Here is a 7,522-nt window from a genome sequence, read left to right as displayed (position 1 = left end):
TAGGTGATGGGTTGATCTGTGCAGCAAACCACCATGGCACGCATTGACCTATGTAACAAACCTGCACATCCTGCATATATAACCTGGAACTTAAAATAAAAGTTGAAGGAAAAAAACCCGTATACTCCTTTTAAGCTACACAAAAGGAAAGGAACAGATCTTCCTCGCACCCCTCAAAAGAAATGAACCCGGCAGACACCTTGATCAGGAATTTCTGGTTGCCAGAACTATGAGACAATCCATTTCTTATTTAAGTCACCCAGTTTGTGGTCTTTTGCTTGGTAGCCCTAGCAAAACAACACACATGGGTTCTCTTTTTAAATTGTGTAGCCAATATCTTTTTGCTCCTCCTCTGAAATAAACCAGGTTCCAAGAGGACTTGGGTGCCACCAGGTCTGCTCACCCAAATCCATTGACAAGATGCCACACGTTTGCACTACATGGTGAGTCCCTCACTTTAGGAATCATGTTTACTGATGCTTTCTGGATTCTGCTGCCGTCTGAACCTCATAGCTCTTTGCCAGCTTCTCCTATATGGCTTCTGTCTAATCTTAGCTGCTCTTAGCAGACCTGATACATATTTTGAAGGCTATGGATTATATCTGCTCCCAAATTTGCTGAAGATAAGCTTACATATTTTGTTGTTTTTGTAGTATTTAAAAAAGAAAAAAAGAAGAAAGATGCTGAATCTATGTTACCGCATTCACACCAGAAGTCCTTAAGGTTACCATTTAATCCCATAATCCTAAGTAGTGAATTCAGCCAAGTGCATGGAAAGCACTTTTCCCATGGTGATAATTATATGGTACTTTTCATCTTCAAGGTAGTTGGCCAACACTTACTAATTAATTCTTCTAATACCCTGGAGCAATTAAAAATAAAAACCACACATTTAATTTGACTAGAGGAGATAATTACCAATATCAGCAGACAAGAAATCCTACAAGGGACTAGAGATGAATAATTAAATTGTGGTAGAAATATTTCAAGGCATGATTGCCTTCTGCTTTCATTACAGTAAGAACATTAAAGCTTGATTAAGAAAGAAATCTTATTTCCCTTTTACAGGTTAAGAAACTGAGGTTCAGACAAGGAGCTTTTTGTTAAGCAAATACTAATTAGCTAATAATCTAAATGGAAGTTAATGGAGAATTGTTTGAACTCAGTGCTATGGTCTGAATGTTTGTGTCCCTCCCAAATTCAAATTCAAATTCTAATTCTAACCACAAGGTGATGGTATTAGGAGGTGGAGCCTTTGGGAGGTGATTATATCATGAGGGTGGAATCCTCATGAATGGGATTAGTGCCTTTATGTAAAAACCCCCTCACCCCTTCAACTATGCGAGGATACAGCAAGAAGATGCCGTCTGTGAACTGGAAAGCAGGCCCTCATCAGACTCCAAATCTACCGACACCTTGATCTTGGACTTCCCAGTCTCCAGAACCATGAGAAATAAATGCTGTCTATAAGCTGCTCAGTTTATGGTAATTTGTTATAGCAGCCTGAATGGACTAAAACACCTAAGGTATTAAGAATTTTGAGGACGGGCATGGTGGCTCATGCCTGTAATCCCATTATCTTGGGAGGCTGAGTTGGGTGAACCAACTGAGATCAGGAATTCGAGACCAGGCTGGGCAACATAGTGAGACATTGTCTCTATTTTGATTTTTTTTAATGAAAAGAAAAAAGATTTTGAAAATCCTAAATCTGCTTTTTGCCTCTATTAAAAAATCTTCAGGTGGCAGCTCTTAGTATCCTAGAGTTACATTCTGAATATTTGTAACCATTGTCCACAAGGGCAGTCAGAAGGCTCAAGTTAGTGGTTTCCAAACTTACTTTTTGGTGTAAAGTGTCTTCATACTCTTAAAAATTATAGAGGACACTGAAGAGCTCTTGCTTATCTAAGGTAACTATTGATATATCCTTTACTAGAAAGGAAAATAGAGAAAATTTTAAAATATTTCTAAATTGATTTTTAAATGACAATAAGTCCATTATAGGTTAATATAGACAACATATTTTTATAAAAAATAACTACATTTTTCAAAATGTAAAAAAAGTTGCAAGAAGAGTGGCATTATTTAATAGTTTGCAAATCTGCTTAATGTTTGGCTTGATAGAATAGATAGAATAGATGTGGATAAAACAGAATAGATAGAATAGATAGATATGGATTATCATATCTGCTTCCGAACTCAATCTGTTGCGGTATGTTCTTTTCGTTGAAATATAAGAAGAAAAGCTATTCTTATAGATACGTAGTTGGAAAAGTGAGGAGTATTTTATGAGCCTTTTTAGATAATTATGGCTATTCTTTTTTGATTCTATACCAAAACATAGTCAATGGAAATTCCTTAAAACGTCAGTTGCAGCGTGGAATCTGAAACCTTTTCAAACTGTTACAGCAAACTTTTCAAACTGTTACATTAGAAATCATTGGTCTATCTTGCATTTGACTGGCTCTTTTATTTATGCATGATTTTATAACATTATGCCTTGGTTCTTTGGCAAATGGTTCATTTAATTATGCAGATAGTCAAATTTTGACAACATTAGACAACAACAAAAATCACATTAGTTTATTTCACCTCTAATCTCATCACAAAAGTCTTGAATTATCACTGTCAAGCTCATGGGGGTGGACACTATTTCTTCCAAATCTCTAATTTTCCTCTTGAAAGCTCTAATTTAATCATTGCCCACAAATACTCTAGTTGCCTTCCTTGAAGGAACAGACAGGCTCACTTCATTCATTTTCAAGAAAATGACTGCCAAATATTCATGCCTGAATATTAATATTTGCCTGTCAGTCGTTCTTTAAAACAGAATGGTGCTCCATGAAAAGGCGACTAGTTCAGTTCCCCTGCCTTGGCCTCCCAAAGTGCTAGGATTACAGGTGTTAGCCACGAGCCTAACGTGTGTAATGAGCAATGATCAGATCAGGAAAATTAGCATATCTATCACCTTGAACATTTATCATTTCTTTGTGTTGTGCACATTCAAAATCCTCTCTTCTAGATTATTGAAAATATGCACTACATTTTTGGTAACCATATTCACCTAACAGTGCTGCAGAACACTAGAATTTATTCCTCCTATCTAGCTGTATCGTACTTTTGTATCTGTTAACCAGCCTCTCCCCCTCCTCCTCTCCCTCCTTCTCTTCTCAGTCTCTAATAATCTTTATTCTACTCTCTACCTCTATGAGCTCCATTTTTAGTTCCCACATATGAGTGACAGCATGTGGTGTTTATCTTTATGTACCTGATTTATTTCATGTAACATAATGTCCTTCAGGTTCAGGTATGTTGCTTCAGTTGACAGGATTTCATTCTTTGTTATGGCTGAACAGTATTTGATTGTGTATATATACCACATTTTCCTTATCCATTCATCTGTTGATGGACACTTAAGTTGGAATGAACATGAGGGTGCAGGTATCTCTTCAATATACTAATTTCCTTCCCTTTGGATAAATACCCAGTAGTGGGGTTTCTGGGTCATATGGTAGTTCTATTTTTAGTTTTTTGAGAAACTGCCATACTGTTTTTCCATAATGATTATAAATCAACTTTTGACATTAACTATTGGCTTGCATTGTGGTAGATGAAGACCGATCACTCTTGGACTGTCATCTGTTCTCCTTCCTCCCAACCCTCCCAAAATAAACATATCTCAATGTTTTATAAAATACTCAATATTCAATGTTTATTTGATTATGCCCATGTAATTACTATTCACAGCTACATACTGTGGTACACTCTGATTACATTGCTTTTCTAAATTTTTGTTTTTCTTGAACTTATAATAATTGCCTTGTTTACTAAATTGCTTAATTTTCTTTGTGCTTGTCATTTGCTCAGTTTTGCCACACTTTCCCAATGCCTTTCATTGTAGTTTTCCTGCCAGATCTACCCATTTAGGTAGCCTATCAGTTCTAATTTCTTTCTTGCTCCCTGATACCTTCATTCTCTTCTATTAGCACTGGTGGCTTTCTAGGCCTCCTGCACAGCTGTCATCCTGAGACTTCCTTTTGCTTTCATCTTATGAAATTTCCTCGACTTTTGTCCTTAGTTTGATCTCTGGTTTTTTGGTTCTCATCTCTTCCTCTTGGTTTTCTCCTTTTTTTGGTGGAGTACATCCTCAAGTAGCTTCGTTAAGATGAAAACCCAGTAGAATTACAGAAGGCAAAAATGATGATTGTGCTCCAATCTGAAATTGTTGACCTCTACACCTAATGTACAGTCTTCATACTGAAATCTCTATTATTCTCTGGAGTCTTCATCCACATCTCACTTATGTTGAATCGCCTGTTTTCTGCATCCCACATTTCCTCTTTAATGTATTCATCTCATTTCATTTTGATGGAGCATAACATCTGGTGGCTGAGAAAAAGATATGTAGGAGGTAAATTTTTGAGACTTATCTGAAACTGTGTTTATTATATCCTTATACTTAACAGTTTGGTTGTGTGTAGAATTACAAATTGTAAACATTTTCTACCCATAATTTTGAAAGAAAATCTCTATTGTGTTCTAGAGTCCAGAGTTGTTGAGAAGCCTAAGGCTATTTGACTATGAATTTTTCTATATGGCTTGTTTTTCCTTCCCTCTTCCTGGAAGCTCAGAGAATCTTCTCTTTGTCCCCAATGTCTTGAAATTTCACTCCGATGTGCCTTTACATGGATCTATTTTATTCCAATAATATGGTCACTCAGCAGATATTTTCAGTCTTGGAAATTCATTCTTTCAGATCTAGGAAATATTACTATGATGATGACTTCCTCTTTTTCAGAAATTCCTATTATTCAGATATTGGATATCTTGGACTAATCCTCTAATTTTAATTTTTTTCTTTCTTATTTTACATGTCTTTGTCTTTTTATTTGCTTCTGGGAAATTTTCTCAACTTTATTTTCCAATCTTGAGTTTTTCATTTCTGCTCCCATGCTGTTAATTTCTAAGATTTTTTTTTGTCCTGTGTAATTGTTATGGCACCTTATTCTTGATGTATGCTCAGAGTGTCTTTTTTTTTTCTTTTCTAAGTTCTTTTGACATTTTCTCCTAGACCCTATTTTCTAATTGTCTGGCCTCTGTCTTCCATGCTGGGGGATTTACTTAGAGTCTGGTATCCCTACATTATCTGTTCTCCATTAGGAGTGGGGAATTGAAAGATTGGCTGTAAACTCTGACCACATTGGTGAGATTTGTAAACTCTGAGCTTTACTTTAATTCATTTGAATGGTTGGCAAACTACCAATGCCGTTATCTTTACGTCTTTCCTCTTAGATGGGTCATGGAGTGAATCGGCTCTTGTGGGGCTAGAAACTTACACAATTAGGGACCTTTTTTTGGTTTTGTTTTTGTTTTTGAGACAGAGTCTCACTCTGTTGCCTAGACTAGAGTGTAGTGGTGCGATGTTGGCTCGCCTCTGCCTCCTGGGTTCAAGCGATTCTTGTGCCTCAAGCCTCCCGAGCAGCTGGGACCAAAGACATGCGTCACCTTGCCCAGCTAACTTTTGTATTTTTTGTATAGATGGGGTTTTGCCATGTTGCCTAGGCTGGTCTCGAACTCCTGAGCTCAAGTGATCTGCCTGCCTTGGCCTCCCAAAATGCTGGGATTACAGGTGTGAGCCACTGTACCTGGCCAGGAAGCTAAACTATTTCTAGAAAGATGGACTGTGAATCAATTAAAGCTCTTTTCTTTATAAATTACCCAGTCTCAGGTAGTTCTTTATGGCAGTGTGAAAATGGACGAATACATGGGGAATCATCTTGTAAATAAGTGACAACTGGGAAAAGTTAAAATGAGAAAAGAAAGGAGACTGACACACAGCCCTCAAGAACACCAATATTTAGGGGGAAGGACAGTAGAAGGGGGAACTACAAAGAAGAATAAGAAGGAGCTGCCTGAGAAGTACACAGGAAAAAATAGTGGGTGGTTAATCAGAAGCCAAGAAATAACTTCTAGCTCTAAGGAAGAGTCAACATAAAAATGCTTTAAGATATGGGATGCAGACTGAAAATGCTCATTGAGTTTTTCCCTTGTAGACTACAAACACTCCATGGAAAGGCGCGATATCTGCTGTGTTGGTTTTTTTTTTTTTTTTTGAGACAGAGTCTCGCTCTGTCACCCAGGCTGGAGTGCAGTGGCTGGATCTTGGCTCACTGCAAGCTCCGCCTCCCGGGTTTACGCCATTCTCCTGCCTCAGCCTCCCGAGTAGGTGGGACTACAGGTGCCCGCCACCTCGCCTGGCTAGTTTTTTTGTATTTTTTAGTAGAGACGGGGTTTCACCGTGTTAGCCAGGATGGTCTTGATCTCCTGACCTCATGATCCGCCCATCTCGGCCTCCCAAAGTGCTGGGATTACAGGTTTGAACCACCGCGCCCGGCCTTTTTTTTTTTTTTTTTTTAAATACCTTTTTTACTTTAGATTTTTGTGGCTACACAGTAGGTATATATTGTCTTGTTCAGTCTCGTATCCTCATCACATGGAATATAATAGATCCTCAATAAAAATAAACTAATGTGAATAGAATAACACATATAAAAGAGAAAAATAGGTTACACTATGTTAGCTAAAGAGCTTCAACCTCACTCTAATTTCTTTCATTGTGAGTTTTCCTAAGCTATTTTCTCCTAAAAATGTTAACTTTCCTTTCCCCATCCCCAAAAGATGGGTTGTTTTGCCAATAGTACCTTAAGATTTTCTCAGAGAAGTTGGTCTATATATATTAGATAAAAATTATCTAGACAAAACTCCATAACCGTATTTCACTCCTGTAATCCAGTTATGTATGCTATTGTTGTGCCAAACTCCTGCTAACCTCAGTAGAGAAGGTACCAGGATCAAGAGGCCAAGAAGAGACTGGAGAGCCAGTAAATGAGACATGGGTTTGTATTAGGAGCTTACAGTCCAGTAGTGACAGAGGGGGAAGAGTCCATGGCAGCGGGTTGGACAGAAGAACCAGCTATGTATAGAAGTGGTCCAGTGGCAGTGGAGTGAACAACACATCTCCCTTTCTACTGTCCCCTGGCAGTGGGCTGGACAACACAACTGCATGGTCCAAGGGCAGGAAAACCGCAACTGCCTGTAAACATCATGCAATGTATACAGCATTTTCACTGAACAGCCTCCCACTAGTGACCTCTACCTGGCAACCTGCACTTAACCCAAAACTCAGGACCCTAATACCCTGTATGGGCCATGTTCCAAGGGATGGGCCAGTGGGTGGGGGTGGGGGTTTAAGATGTTTATCATAGAAACAGAACAAATCTCTGGGTTGGCCACTCCCAGATTCCCTAGCTCAGAGCACACATTCAGGTGCATCTACCATACAGGGTCATTCTCAGGGTATACTTACATTATTGCTATCAGATGCGTTTATGTTGCAGGTCTCTAATGATTTACACCTCCCTGGTTCCTTGCCTGGGGTAGTCCCAGTACAGGGAGAGAAGTCCTTACGAGCTGATCTGATGCCATGTTAGGTAGGCCTGATTTTGAATTGATTTCAGCTTTTAGA

This window comes from Macaca nemestrina, chromosome 13, assembly GCF_043159975.1.
Source record: "Macaca nemestrina isolate mMacNem1 chromosome 13, mMacNem.hap1, whole genome shotgun sequence".
Classification (NCBI taxonomy): Eukaryota; Metazoa; Chordata; class Mammalia; order Primates; family Cercopithecidae; genus Macaca; species Macaca nemestrina.
This window is presented reverse-complemented; position numbering follows the sequence as displayed.